General features: G+C 34.0%; 1 protein-coding gene across 1 annotated transcript in view; it reads left to right on the top strand.

Annotated features, from left to right (window-relative positions):
* The window catches only part of nAChRalpha1 (nicotinic acetylcholine receptor alpha1), a 136,913-nt gene that overhangs the window by 34,569 nt on the left and 85,408 nt on the right, over nucleotides 1-16,936 (top strand). The gene's annotated exons all lie outside the window — the stretch shown is intronic.

The following is a 16,936-nucleotide window of genomic DNA, read 5'->3' as shown; positions in this document are numbered from 1 at the left end:
ATATATATGCAATTTTTATGAAATGGGACGACAATGCAGCAGTTAATATACGAAATGAAAATAATTGCATCCATAAAAATATCCCGACTAATTGTAAATGTGAAAGCTTAGAATTAGTTACGGAATATGTCTATCTTGGTGTAACAGTAGATTGCTTTTTCAAATGGGACAAACATATTAAAAAAACCTGTAAAAGACTCAGATCAATTGCTGGCAGATTGTACACATTAAATTTTTTCCTATCATAATATAATTTATATGTCAATGGCAGAATCTCTTATAAGATATGGATTAACCATATGGGGAAATACTACTATAACCAAACTGAAACAAGTCCAAGTTGTACAAAACGCTATTGTAAAATTACTAGTCGTCCCTAATATTTTTAAACAGAGACATAATACACCGTTGCTGTTTCAGAGTGCCAAAATTTTAACTGTTAAGGCTTTTCTATGGCAAAAAATCATAATTCAGTATATATTTACCCCGCAGCATAAAGAAAAATTAGAACATAAATACAGTACTAGATTCACGCGCAATGACGGGTTAATAGTTCCGAAATTCAATAATAAATACGGACAGAGAACGTTTAAATACAACATACCGAAGATATTTAATTTATTACCTGACACTATAAAGCAATGTAAGTCTATGAATAAGGTTAAATATATGGTGAAAAATTGGCTATCGGAAAAAAATATTTAGTTTAATATGTATGAAAAATTGTATGAAATTGTTGATTCTGTAGATATAAGATGTGAATTATAACTTATAAAAATGTATATGTAACTAAACTTTAAGCACATGTTGACAAGCCAATTCAATTGGCTTAACAGGAATTGTTTGTTGATATGTATAAACTATTTATTCAATAAAAAATTAAAAAAATATTTATATATACATTAAAGTAAAAAAAAAAATTTATGCTTTAATTTTTATTTCTTAAATAAATACTAATTTACACTTAATGATAATATTCTTGAGCATCACCTATAGGTTCTAATTATTATTTGAATTACCTAGCTTAATTTACTCTATAATTATTGTTGCACTATATTAACTAACTAACCAACCATCACGTCGTTTCCTCGCAGGGGTAGGCAAAGACGACGGACCGCCAAACAACTCGGTCTTGGCACACACTTCTTGCCTCATTCACATTCATACATCGTCTCTTACATGACATGGCCCGACTCAAGTATCTGATTCACTTGGTTTTCCTCGGGCATCCCCTACTTCTGCTACCATTCAGATTTTCATAATATATTACACTCCTTTCTTCGCTCATTTGCTCTACATGCCCAAACCACCTAAACGTACCTTTTTTATGTATATTATTATTTCAAAATTATGTAAAGGTCTTTAAGAGCGTTTACTATAACATATAAATGAACAAAATTAGTTTGTTCATACCCTGGTTTTGGGCATACAATAGGACTCTAGCGTTTTAGTATATTTTTAAAGTTAGACAATATCACCAGATCTTATCATTGGACACATAAAACAGTGCAATAACTACTTCTGTGAATTTATTTTAGTGGCGGTATATTTTGATATGGTGCATAAAAATATTAACTCTGTCAACCATTGTGTCGAGGGTCATGAAGTCTAGCATCTAAAGATTTGAAAAGAGTCGTGTTTATGGCTGTCTGCGTATGATTTTTTGGACAATGAAACTTTTTACAACGTTGTTGATGTTGATGTTGTTTAAAATTTAAGCACATAATTAGATTTTAAATATTTTAAATGAATGCACGCTTTTTTGCAACGATCGTAGATGTGTGCAATTAAACAGAATATAATCCAATATAAATACGAATATTTTCCAATAAGAGGGGTTATTTTGAATAGCCCGCTATTTCGGTAGATGTTACTTTTGAAGCTGTCATTTTTTGACATTTGACAACAAAAATGGAACGATATACGCTTCAACAACGCATTGAAATTATTAAAATTCACTTAAGTGAATCAAATGCTAATCATCTTGAGTGACGAGGCCCATTTCCACCTCGGTGGCTTCGTCAACAAGCAAAATTGTCGCATCTGGGGCTCGGAAAACCCAAGAATTATTGTTGAAAAGCCTCCTTATCCTCAACGTGTGACTGTTTGGTGCGGTTTATGGTCCGGCGGAGTCATTGGACCTTACTTTTTCGAAAATGAGCAACAGTTACGGTGAATGGATTGCGCTACCGAGAGATGATTAATGATTTTTTTATGGCTGGAATTGGGTAGTATTGATATGGACAACGTTTACTTTCAACAAGACGGCGCTACGTGCCACACAAGCAACGAAACCATTGATATTTTACGATTGAATATCAAAATAACACCTCTTATTGGAAAACCCTGTAGTGTGATAAAATTATAATTGAAGTTTTTAGGCGAGATTAAAGTTTCTGGTACGCGAACTATAATGTATTTCACTGCAACAATAATGTGAATGCAAATTCATTTGCACACGCTTAAATATACAGAAGTAGTAGATATTTTAAATACCACCGAAAAACCTGCAATATTAATTCACATATATATTTTAGTTATTAGTTTTTATTTTGTTTTTGTACCAGACTCAGAGAGAGGTTGTATGTGATGTATCTTAAGTTTTTTTCGTTTTCATACAAAATGTGTGTGAAGGAAGAGAACGGTACCAGCTCTAGCTGGGACGAATATTATGTATAGCCTCATTGTAAATTTTAGTTGATGTAAATCATACACAGTTAAAATTTTGTATGGTATATTTTAAATCTCTAAATAGTATAACACAAAGTCGCTATCCGAGTCTGTCTGTTTGTGCGCTTAGTACTTCTAAAATACGAAACTTATTTTGATGGAGTTTTCATTATCATATAAAAAATCTGTTCTTGAAGGTTTATAGATATAATAAATCCATATTATATTTATAGAAGCTAGAGGAAAGTCGATGTTTTGTAATCAAGTCGTTAAAAAAATATTTTCGGGCGCTTACATTGCTAACGCTGGCTAAGCCTTATGAGATACTTATAAATAATGTAGTACGGAATTGTATATCTTAAAAAGAAAAACAGAAAAGTCCGCAATAGTATATGTGCATTTCCTAAGTATAACCCCCAGCAACGTCAGGAACACCTCAGCTAGTAAAAAATGATTTAGATAATCTGGGTATTTTAAATCAATAAAAGTTTTGCTGGCAATCTTATGAGTTTTAAGAATCTCAAGTAAGTTAATTAAAAATTTTAATAGGTTGGTATGTTAAGATGTTGATTACGTGTCGATCAACATATCGACAATTAACAAGACACGCCAATGGTTCACGCCTTACTATATTTCCTCCAAGGTTCACGCCTTATGCCTGATAACGCCTTATAAAACCCATTGAACAGAGCAATGCAAACATTATCGAGGCTGTCATTTCCTTCATCATTACTTCCGCCACGTGGCTATCGACAGATAAACTACCAGTGTTTCTGGCTTATAAACTTTCGACGCGTAGATTAATAGTAAGAATGTACCTAATGCAGTGCAACAGTATATTATTTATAGCATGTTTAAAAGAAGGTTAACTGAATATTTTTTGTATTCAACCCTCAGAGTTATTTCATAATCTTTCTCGTTATTTTTTTCAATATTTTAGATCAGAGGTTCCCAAACTTTTTTGCCCCGTAGACCACTTGCAAAATATTTTTTTTTCCGTAGACCTTGAATTTTCCTAAAACTATTAACGTCCCATGTGATAATCATTTATTTATTTTTTTCGTAAAAAGATTCCCTTCTCTTGCCTGCCCTACAACCGGGTGGCGATATAGTTCCTGTTTTTGCATTGTCCAAACAGGGGCGCCCTTGTGAAGTATTACACCAAATGAAAATGGAGCAGGATAAGCAACGGGAATTTCTTTCTGTAGCTGGACCTACAGAACTGCCCTTTAAGTTCTTTGTTAGCGCTTATTCCGATCAGTTCTTCTTGTCATATGATATCCGATTCTTCAACATTCCATTTTCACAGTCAAAATATCCTCAAACTTAGTTATGAAACCTGTGTGAAGTACATCTAAATGTTGAACGTCATTATTACCCTGGGCGTTTTTCAAAATGTTATTAGGTGTATTGTGTCATTTACGGAACTCTAAAATATTGAGTTAATGAAATATTCATGATCCGAGAACGTTCATTCATTTAAAAAAACTATTCATGCTAGCTACTAACAGTAAGTTCTAGTACATCGAATGCTCGAGGACTTTCAGAGCAGCGCGCAGTACATATAGTTCCTTTTTGTGACTGCTGAAATATCTCGAACACGTGTGCTTTATATACAGCCACTCTAAGTACTTAGACAGCCTGAGACAGGCGGTTATACCCGCCCCCGTGTTGTGCACAGCCTCCGCATACCGCTCCGCACCCCACCAACTCTGCACAGGGCCTTGGGTACAATTTGCCCGCGCTGCGAGCTCAAGATCCACAGCATCTTCGGCTCTTACTTTACGCTGAAGCACCTGGAAGACCCATGGTCTTCACCAGTACTGAACATCACCCACGGCACTAATTCGGCCTCCACTAAAGTGGTGTATACTACCACTCTAACACTGTCCATCTCCGCTTCGTATGGTGTTGACCATTGACCTGGAGGATTCCCCGTTGACTACATCCACCGACGATATATCGATCTTCGGCCTGGGGAATTCACCGTCGTTCATGCCCTCCAAGTGCGTCCAGCATCGGTTCGGAGTCTTCACTACAACCTCACTGACTTTAATAAACATTATGATTACTAAAACATATTTCATTCGTCTCCATACGATCCCCAAACGTGTATTTATTCAAAATGAAATCAAGGTCAAAATGTAAATATATATGTTTACGCAGTTCTTCCATTGCGTTTAGGGAGTCACCAATCTACTTAAATTCCGCGGCGCCGGGAATGCCTTTCCATTTTCCGAAATTGGAAGTAAAATCACCGTGAAAGTTGTCCCGCCCCCATCGCCTTCCCGCCATTTCTCGCGTCAAAGGCATTATAAATCCCGCGCCAAAAACGCTGTCAGATTATTTTTATAATTTTGAAGACTCAGAACTGCGATGAAATGTTTTGTGATATTTTTTTAAGTCTTACAAGATGGTTATTTTTGAATTTCATAAGCTAAACTAACTAACCATCACGCCGTTTTCCCGAAAAGATGCACATTGAACATAATATATTTCATTCAAATTCATACATGATATATATTCGGTACACACTATTCGGTTATTTTGACTCTTGACACGACCCAATTGAAGCATTTTTTTTATTCATTTAACTATTTATGTAATCTACTGAAATATTTTGCAATAGAATATCGCTACATTCATTTTCTTACACTTCTTAGTTAGAACTCTAATTACGGTATGTAGTGAGGTGGAAGGAAGTTGGTATAAGATGAGATGGAAGAAAGGTATTGGTATCACCAAAATTATGCTGAAAAGATCTGCTACCTTTGAGGTAATTGCAATTTTAGGCTCTTAGATATTTATTTTTTTTACAAATATTTCATCACGTTTCCTAGGGCCCCCGCTTCGCCCTTGATCTGATGGTGAAATCACTAAGATGTTTCTGTAATACTAAACACTATAGAATTTATACAGGGTTTTACGGAACGTACATGACTTACTTTAACCAGTGATTCCTGACATTATTCGGAGTAAAAAACCCAAATAAAATTTTGAAATTAAAACAATTTAAAAAAAAAGTAAATTGGTGTTGCACGGTTGGGGTCGATGTGAGGGATTAGGCGGTTATTTGGCTGATTGAACAGTTATGATAAGTGGATTTTTTTAACTGTTTATATTGTCCGCACACACGTTTTAATCTTCTGTAAATTTCTTGAATAATCACGATTATGAAGAAACATTAACGGACAGTAAAATAGTTTTTTTGTGATATATTTTATTAATTTGTGTTAAATTATCTCGATTGATTATTTTTTTTCTACTCATGCTTGATTACACTAGCTTCTTTCTTCCTTTAATAACTTGCACAGATAAGTTGAAGGCCGCACACACAATTAATAAAATGGAGTGAACGACGCATATGATCCAAATTCACGATATCAACCCAAAAAATGGTTTACAGTAAAATGACATTACTTGAAAAATTGGCTGAAGGCTCCTTAAAACTGCATTTTAATTATAACTCGTTTTCTTCATCTTTTCTTCACCTCTTTGCAAGCAAATGAAGGAGAGGAAATGCAGGGAAGGTAAAAGGTAAGTGGTATTGGTGGGAATCCTTCCTACTGAGTTGCAAGGTAAAGGGTCGAGATACCAGTTGGAGAGGTTAATGGGTCTTAATCCTCTCTCGATCTGGCACCTCATACAGCTGATGGGCAAGCACATTCTGAACACACCTCACCTGGTGAACCCGGGCACCCCTACTAAGTCACCAAACGTAGTGAACAACTAGGGGTGATCTATGGCAGAGGTGTTGGTTATCCGATAAACGCTTTCCGGCGCGGCGGTAGGTACTCTAGCCCTCCTCCAAAAATTCTTGGCATTTGCATGGCCTTTATGAAAATTGCATAAACTAACTAACTAACCATCACGCCGTTTCCCCGGTAGGCAGAGAGGACGGACAGCCAAACAACTCGGTCTTGGCACACACTTCTTGCCTCATTCACATTCATACATCGTCTCATACATACTATTCTATTATTCTGACTCTTGACATGGCCCGACTCGAGTATCTGATTCACTTGATCGTGCCATGTCTTCCTCGGGCGTCCCCGACTTCTGCTACCATTTGCATTTGCATCATATATCCTCCTTACACTCCTATCTTCGCTCATTCGCTCTACATGCCCAAACCATCTAAGCGTCCCTTTCTTAATCTTACTCATTAATATTACATTATTCTTCACACGATCAAACATGGTTTTACCACACAAACGCCTCAGAGATCTCATTAAAACAAATATTATTATGCTCAATTTCATCAAGGTTATCGAATATCTATTGCCATTGATAAAAAATGTACATCACAAGGAATCCATACTTTTTCATCGTTAGGATCGGTAAGCAAATACTCCGACAAGCATTTATTTCGCTAAAGTCGGTAAATATAATAATGCCGCCGTGTATGGACGCTATTTCGGTGGGAGCTTTCAACAAACAAACTTCAGCATTCAACGATCAACCGGCGGAATTTCAACGACAAGCGACAGGCGGTGATGGTTTTACGAGTAGAAGTAGGTACAGACTGTTCGTAATACGGGTTTGTTGGTTGAGGGTAGAGAACGACCAGAATGGCCTCTCTTAACTCAACACAGAATCGATGTGAATGTTTTAACAGAGTTTTAGCCAGATTGGTCTGACACGTTATTTGGTAGACACCATATAATTTTTGGTTGATCTTTAGTTGTTTAATTTAAATCAATTAAAGGAGCATATTTAACAAATGTATTCAATTAAAATTGCGTTTTCATATGCAAGAAAAAATCAATGATCATAATTTGAAGCTCGTCCCATGGTAATGTGTTGCACTTTCGCCGTGAAAAGTTACCATCATTCAGAATCGAAACATCCCTTGAAATGTAACTGTTTATTATTTATATATCACGGTTTTTATTGAAAAAGTATTATATATTTATTTTATTAATATTATTATTTAACCCATTACGTATTTAGACTTATTAATTTATTTATTTATTATTCATTAACGCCTTATCGGGCTTTTACAGAGGAAATTGTGTATTTATGTATGTAAGTGTAAAATAATACATGGATAATAGCATAAGTATACCTATACAAAAAAAAAAAAAAAAAATGCTAATCAGATAAGATAAAATCCAAATAATAACACCTAATATTGTAAATAAAGCAAAATATAAAGTAAATGTGTACATTGTACATTCGTATATGCATATAATTATTCATGTTTGTTGCAAACCTGTAAAACTGAAAACAGGAAGTTAATTTACTAGTAAGGCAAATAAAAAATAAATGTTTTAAGAGAAGAAAAATAATGTCTGTTGAATCTAAAATAATTTTTTTTTTAAATAACTGATAACTTACAGCTAAGGTTTATAACTAGTGACTTACAACTAAAACTTAGCCCGTCGTCCCACGGGTCGGTAAGCAATCGACATAAACCAATGCTGCAAGACTCTGCGTGTTACGTGACTTAATTAATATTCTGCTCGTTTGAGTCGCACATTTCCCGCTCTGCATTGTCGATACAGGTAAAACTGTTGAGCTGTTCTGCACAAATATTGCATTCTTCTTGGCGTTATTCCTTAGAAGAAAATCCGCAGATATGTTGCCACCTCTACCACAACTTTTTAAATAAACTTGAAGAGCAGCTTACACAGTAACAGCGGTAAAAAAGTCGTGTGTAAGTTCACGTCAAACCGCTAGTTTCCGAAACAGCGCGCTTAAGGCGATGCACTACGTCGTGCAATATTTTAAATTGAGCCGCTATCAATAACAACCCATACGTAGATGGCGATAAGGTTTAAATTCCCGCTTAACACCATTCGCCTGTTTTGATTTATGCAAGAAAAAAACATGGCCAAAAAGTACCTTTTATTTTATTTTGTTAATGTTCAGGCATAAATATTTAATTTTTTTTCGATCATTTTATAAATAACTTAATTTTTCACATTATACAATAAAATCATAACCGAAAATGGGTTCGTAAGTAGGAGATTTTGAACTTTAAAGCAGTTTTCATAGGCCTTATACATTATTTTTTTCTGGGCTTATAAAAAGACTTATTTAAAAAATACTCGATTATTTTAAAGGCCAAGATGTATTCTACTTGCAGTATTTAATTAAAGCATCTTAAACATTTCTAGGCGACCAAATTTTCAAACCAAAAACACATGATTTTGCATTTCTACGTATGGCATCGCCTGAATTCGTTTTAATACTGTAAAGCATAACTTTCAAAGAGCGTATTATAAGGTTGAACGCGAGGCTTGTGATATTCTACGTGTTCGTAGATGGCGTTAGTTAATTTATTTCATTGGTTTGAACCATCGGTATAATATTGTATTTGTATGCCTCTCTCGAGAGAATTGAGTTTTTAAAGGAACAAAACTATTTATTCATATTCATTGTTATGAAATGAACTTTCTTACAATTAAAACATTCAACCCGCAATATTTTCTTAAAATCAAGTACTTTGTATATTTAAACATTTTCATATGGTAACCCCTTGGGGGCGTTGAACATTATCGGGGGAGGCGGGGCGAAGGCCCAGTCCTCAGCTCCGACGGAAGAGAGACCTGGGCTCTTTAGTTCTAGCTTTCGTAAAGACAGAGATTTGCTTTGCTAAACAGTGTTTTAAAAGTGTTTGTCACCAAAAATTAAATACTAGTATATTTCGATTCATTTTTTCTTCTGCCTGCCACCCTGGACGTCTACAAAATCCCTGCGGTATCGTTCCATGCTATATTCTATTAATTTCTGTCTCTGCTCTCTTCACATAAATTTAACATCATTTTTCATTCGTTTAACCGTCCACAAAGAGATTTAAGCTTTTCCGCGTAGATTCAAGTGCTGTAATATAGGTCTTCTTGAAGGCATTTAAAAGCACCAAATTAATAGTGTTTTATTTCCAAGAAACCCCTTTATTCTATCCACTTATAGGAGGCGTCTGTTCTCTCTTAATACAATCGAACTAAGAACACGGAACCTGCTTGGGCTAGCCCGGTATCCTGTATTATTGTATCTTACATTTCTCTGCGCGGTTCTATTCCGTGGAAACCCATTATCTAACATCATATTGCGTATGCACTGGCGCAAACAGACAAATTTCTTAATATTATAAAGCAATACCTTGCGAAAAACGTATTTTAACAAAAATAAATTCATTAACGCCATAGACATATGAATATTAGTAGACCTGCCCTAAGTGATTAAAAGCGTATTATCCCCACTCCCCATACCGGTTCCATTGGAGCCGGCTGTGCTCGCGTATGGCCTCAAGTGAAATTTGAAAACGTGACGTCATCATTCTTATGCGAACTATGGTCGAGGCATCATCGGTTCATTTTACGAAATAACACGGCAAAATGTTGACTTGTGCTATGAAAACTTGTAAAAATAGATGTGAAAAAGAGAATAAACCCAATTGTCGTATTACATTCCATATATAAGCATTATTTTACTTGATTTTAAGCATATTCACATCGTATAATAGGGATCAGTTGTAGAAACATAATATACTATCACATCGAGAAACGTCTGGACGCGAAACACAAAGCTGGTTGGTTGCTGGGAAGTAAATTATGAACATTTATAAAAGTGTCTTAACTAAATACTTAAACGAAATATTCGACTCTGAAAATAGAAACGAAATTTTCGCCGAATTTGGACTTCGCAAATTTGTTCATGACGTGGCGAGTAATTTGCGCTCCCATGTAAAAATGTCTATTCATTCAAAAGCAGATTTTACTTTTAAGAAGTAAATGGTGATATTATAATGTGAGATGCCTATTTACTGTCAGATTGATTTATTGACGAATCACAGTCAGCTTCACCCCCTTCGTTCTTCAACAAATGATTTTACCCCTCGCCATTATCTTCTCGTCTATTAATTCCTACGTCTGTGATTAACGCCATCCACAAACGCGTAGAATATAACGAACGTCGCGTCCAAACTAAAATAATCAAATCAATGCAATCTATTAACTCGTAGATTATAACCATAGATATATGTAGTTATCTATTGTCAAGTAAAGAAAGTCTTATTACAGATTTATTAATTATCTAGCTGACGTGTACCCGGCGTTACTGGGAGTTATCTTTAGGATATAAACAATAGACATATACCATTACAAGCTTTTCTGTAGGCCTTTTTAAGATGTACATTTCCTTAGTACAGTATTTTGATGTATCTCATAAAGTTTAGCCAGCGTTAGCAATGTAAGCACCCGAAAATATTTTTTTACAACTCGATTACAAAAAATCGACTTTTCTTTACTTTCTATAGTTATATTATGCATATATAAATCTTTAGGAAGAAATTCTCTAAATTATAGTGAAAACCCTATCAAAATATGTTGTGTAGTTTAAGGTTAAACGCAACGCTCGTTGTATTCTACGTGTTCACAGATGGCGTTAATTAATTAATTTTGTTTAAATACGCTTTTGCAAGGTATTGCTTTACAGTATTAAGACAAATTATTTGTTTGCGCCCTCATATACGCAATATGAATATGAATAAATAGTTTTGTCCATAAAAAGCTCAATTCTATCGAGAAAGGCATACAAATACAATATTGGATTGAATCATCGGTAAAATATTGTATTTGTGTGCCTTTCTCGAAAGAATTAAGTCTTTAAACGAACAAAACTATTGATTCATATTCATATTGCGTATATACGGGCGCAAACAAATGATTTGTCTTAATATTGTAAAGCAATACCTTGCAAAAGCGTATTTAAACAAAATTAATTAATTAACGCATCTGTGAACACGTAGAATACAACGAGCGTTGCGTTTAACCTTAAAAAAACAAAGCGCACAAACAGACAAACGGGGATATCGACTTCATTTTATACTATTTAAAGATTAGAGATAAAAACAAAAATAACTGTCATTGTTTAGGATCTCGCACTTATTTTGTGTGAAGAGTCATCGCTTAGTTCCGGGTGTAAAACCAGCCATTATTTTCTAGGTAAGACGTGCTTCAACAACTGTCCCAACGGGTTATTGAGTTTGACAGTTATTATACACATGTTAAACCACATAGTGATATATTACACTTTTGCTGCCGGTATACAGATGTCGCCTGGTTATTTATGAATTTAATAGCGCGGTGCTAAGCTAAGAAACAAACCACCGAGCAGTGACGTAATTAAGCTAATGGTTTAATTTCGAAGTTCGCAGGCAGTTACTGTGACAATAATGTGCAACTAGTACGTAATGAAGATAGTACAGGGTTTTCCAATAAGAGGATAAGGGTAAATAACAAACTGAATTTGTTTTTTTCTTTAAAAGGTAAATCTAATCCAGTACAAATATGTGATATTTTATTTACTTGTGTCGTAAGTTATAATACAGGATTTTCCAATAAGAAGTGTTATTTTTAATAGCCCGCTATTTCAGTAGATGTTACTTTTGAAGCTGCCATTTTTTGACATTTGACAAGTAAAAACTACGGCATTTATAAAAATGGAACGATACACGCTTCAAAAATGCATTTAAATTATTAAAATTCACTTGAGTGAATCAAATGCAAATCATCTTGAGTGATGAGGCCCATTTCCACCTCGGTGGCTTCGTCAACAACCAAAATTGTCGCATCTGGGGCTCGGAAAACCCAAGAGTTATTGTTGAAAAGCCTCTCTATCCTCAACGTGTTACTGTTTGGTGCGGTTTATGGTCCGGCGGAGTCATTGGACTTTACTTTTTTGATAATGAGGCTGGAGCAACAGTTACGGTGAATGGATTGCGCTATCGAGGGATGATTAATGATTTTTTATGGCCGAAATTGGATGGTATTGATTTGAACAACGTTTGCTTTCAATAAAACGGCGCCACGTGCCACACAAACAACGAAACCATTGATCTTTTACGATTGAATATCAAAATAACACCTCTTAATGGAAAACCCTGTATAATAAATTTAGACTTTTACTGTTACTTGGTGACGACAGGGTAAAATGGTTCTTATAATGTAAAATCACCAAATGGCCAATCAGCGTCATTTTATGTCAATGAAATATAACGTTTTTTTAAATAATTATATTATAATTATTTTTATTTATATTATTTCGGAAGATTCCCAAAGATTTCCACAACAATTCCAGGTAACTTTCAGCTCTATATCAAATTACAATCAGCTGACTAGCATAACAACTGTGTTTATTTCTTTTCTCCTACAGAATAAATACTACGTGGATTCGGAGAAATCGTAATCAGCTGCAAAGCATTACAATTTTATTTACCTCTTTTCTCCTACAGAATAAAAAATAGTCTGTCGATTCATAGAAATTTCACCAATTTTCATGAGTTGTATAACATTTGTAGCTATCTATCCGTATATATTATTCCTCATAACTTTCAGTTTTCCATCAAATTGTTGTCAGCTGACAAGCAAAACAACTTTTTTTAGCAATCCCGATAAGTTATGAAACAAATTTTGGGGCAAGATGTATTAACAAAACATACATGGGATGTAATACAATTATTATATATTGGTACCATAGAGCTACAATTAGATGCGCTACTGCATACTATCATCTCGTCGAAATTTGTTCCACTACCAGAACGCAATAAGAGGTGCACGTAGACCGGAATCGCTAGTTTTATTAAGAGCGTTGGGAGAGGTGGAAGTCAGTTGAGGTCAGAAAGCTAGTCCCATTTTTTGCTTCACGACTCATCAAAATATAATACATCAATGATTGGTACTAATTATGGCTTTGTTCACGTTGTATTAGGGAGAAAATACTGTACAGTAAATTTTTCAAATTTATTGAAAGTAGCCTATGTCATTTTCTAGTTCAAATTCCAGAGTGAGAAGTAGCATATTTCATTTTCTAATCTTCCTACTAATCCTGCGCAAAAATCACGTCAATTGGTTGCTCTGTTGTGACGTAAAAGAAGGACAAACCAACTAACAAACACACTTTCGGGTTTATAATATTAAGAAAATTGAAATATTTTGCCAGTACAGGCCTTACTATGGGACAAAATATTGATTCAGCATAAATCTGACTCTGAATATAAAAATAAATTGGAACATGAACACAACACTAGATTCACAAAGAACGAAGGTATGCTTGTTCCAAAATACAACAATAAATACGGAGAGCGAACCCTAGAATATAACGTGCCCAAAATGTTTAAGATGTTGCCAAGTAACATAAAAAAAGTAAATTCCCAAATAAATTTAGATATATGCTGAAAATATGGCTCATAAGTATAAATACTTTATACTAATCATTACTGTCAATTAATAGTTGTTTTTTATTAGCACGAGTGTTATTTTTGACTGTGTGTCAACAATAATAATCTGAATATCTAATAAGTAGCAACAACATTATGTATTTGTATAATTAGTAATAATATTATGTAAACATATTAACTTGTAATTGAACATATACATCCTTTTGACAAACTGCTTAATTGTGGTTTAACGGGAAGAAACTTATAAGAACAGTAAAAAAATTTTAAAAAATTGTGATTTCAACAGGAATCGTATTATAAATTGCATTTCCATCTTGCAGTACATAAATAAAAACGAAAGGTCATTAATAAAAATCAAATATACAGACTTAAATAGAGATAAAAAACAAAAAGAAAAAATAACAATTAAAAAAGATATACAATAATGTAAACTAAAGAACGAACACACATTAGGAATTTACAACAAATTTATTTGTTGAAAAGCTTATAATACAAAGACGACCACAATGTCTGTGATTACTAGTGAGTGTATTAATTGGTATAAAATATTCTTTACTACGGGAGTCATCAATAATGTTTGATTCGTTCAAGATTACAAGAAATTTATTATGGTAATAATTACAACATAAGTCTTAGTGGACACACGTCTGTTAGAGTCTATACGTTTTTCTGCTAGAGCAAAGAAATACAAATGAGCTCCGGGCCTAATAATCGGCTATTATCCTATTACTCTTCGGATGCAGTCGGAACCATTCGGGACACGACAGTACAAGCACTGCCATCTATGAATTACTCTTGATAAAATTACTAAATCAGTATTGTACAATTTACAAACTATTATATTATTAAAATCTTCAATCTGTTAACTTCACCCGCCATAATGCAGGGGCGTCCATAGCATGGCGGTTGAAATAACATCTAAAATGTATCATCCAATTTTATTTTCTTTGAAATAAAATATATATATTTATAACTTCATCACATAACAACTCTAAATGAATCAAGACTAGTTTAAGAAAAGATTAACATAATATAATCGATTTTTTTATGAGTAAATGTATCAAATTGGTAAAAATATATTTATAAAAGCAAATTCTATATTATAACTTACGAAAACGCCGAGAAGCAAAAAACGATAAAACAAATATTCACAATGATGTAGCAAACTAGTATAAGAAAGGGCTAATACAATAAATTATAAAGTACCTAGCTAAGAAAAAAAGTGTTTATACAATCATATAACTAGTACATGGGTTAAATATATGACAGTTGCATTTTGAGTATTTTTTGTAAAAATGTATATCAACAGCGCTTTAAAAGTGGCTAACAAAATGTTTGTGTTTTTTTTAAACAAATCTATTTTTGTTTTGAGAAATAAACGAATGCAAATCATAGAAGTGGAAATTAACCCACTTTCCTACATCCAATCGAGCTGAAGCTCGACAGATGGATCACAATGTATTTTGTCAACTTTTGTTGATAATCGCGTACAAATACACGGACAAGTACGCATTTCTCTGAAATTGGATCACATTGTAGCAGCTAGTATACGAAATAAATGTCTGTCCTACCCAATCGGTATTTATCTCAGCTAAGGTGGTTGACTCCAGTCTCTGGAGAGGAAGGTTTAATCCTCACTGAAACCAAAATATATGTGTTTTTTTTAAGTTTTAAAGACATGTTCAAATAGATGTATTACGGCACAAAAACAGTTTTGTTTTACAGTTGATTTTTTTAACTTCTATTCCAATGCAATCGATACATCAGATTCTCGATTTCTCGGGTTTGAACACCTGCTCCGAGGATTGATAGGAAGTGGATTCGTAATCAGTATGCGCATCATCCTAGACCTAGAATAATAATGCGTAGGATAAACAGGGATCAGGCGACACATGAAGAATTAGATTGACTTTCTACCTTTCAAAATCTTTTATTATTCTTTCTATATTCTCCTCTTCCCTTTATATACCGTTAAAAGGTTGTATATTATTAGATTATCACTTTTCATGAAAGATCATGAAAACAGTTTTGTCGCATAAATTCATTCTGAGGAATTATTTTCGAAAGATCATTATCGATCATACAGATTGCACCAATTTCATGACACCAGAACTCACCGCCCTGTGCCTTTTGCTGCTACAGAAAACACATTATTAGTTTGTCAGCTTTACTAAATCATTTGCATTGAAAATGTAGAAGGTATTTAATGTTGATTTTCATTATAAAAATTTAGCAAAAACTGTGACATATGTTAACAAATTTTCTAGTATTATTTATTCAATTCAGTGGGTAGAATATAAAAATTCCTTTTCCTATCACGTCCCATCTTATTTTCCGTGACAAAAAGGTGTAGCGAACCTTCGCGTTAGAGGCTCAGTAGGTTCTTTGCAAAAACAACCCCTAGGCTGCTGCGAAGGGTTGCTTTAGAACCTCGAAGCTTCAGGCTGTTCTGTGAACCACCGTAATTATATTTATTATCCACAAATAGTTCAAAAAGCTAGGGTTTGATAAAAATATGGTTTTCAGGACGACAAATACAAGTAAATATTGAAATAAAGATTGGTGTTATTAGATTATAGACAGAACGGTAATACATAACCAATTCCGTAACGGTTACAAAAACTATCATTACAAAAATACAACGCCACTACTAACGCCATTTTAGTGAAAAATCACGTCCTAGGCTCTGTCTAATTATATGCACAGAAAATATATATTACTGGCAGGTCATAAACATTAACACACTTTTATTAAGGCTAGTTTCCGAAACAGCGCGCTTAAGACGATGCACTACGTCGTGTAATATTTAAATTGAGCCGCTATTAATAACAACCCTTACGTAGATGGCGATAAGGTTTAAAATCCCGCTTAACACCTTCTTCCTGTTTTGATTTATGCAAGAAAAAAACATGGCCAAAAAGAGGATGTTCAGGCATAAATATTTAATTTTTTTCCAATCATTTTATAAATAACTTAATTTGCCACATTAAACAATAAAATCATAACCGAAAATGGGTTCATAAGTAGGAGATTTTGGACTTTAAAGCAGTTTTCATAGGCCTTATGCATTATTTTTTTTTG

The sequence above is a fragment of the Hesperophylax consimilis genome, chromosome 2 (genome assembly GCF_061612785.1).
Source record: "Hesperophylax consimilis isolate HC1 chromosome 2, BYU_Hcon_1.0, whole genome shotgun sequence".
Taxonomy (NCBI): Eukaryota; Metazoa; Arthropoda; class Insecta; order Trichoptera; family Limnephilidae; genus Hesperophylax; species Hesperophylax consimilis.
Note: the sequence above shows the minus strand (reverse complement) of the source record. Positions and strands in the feature narration are given on the sequence as shown.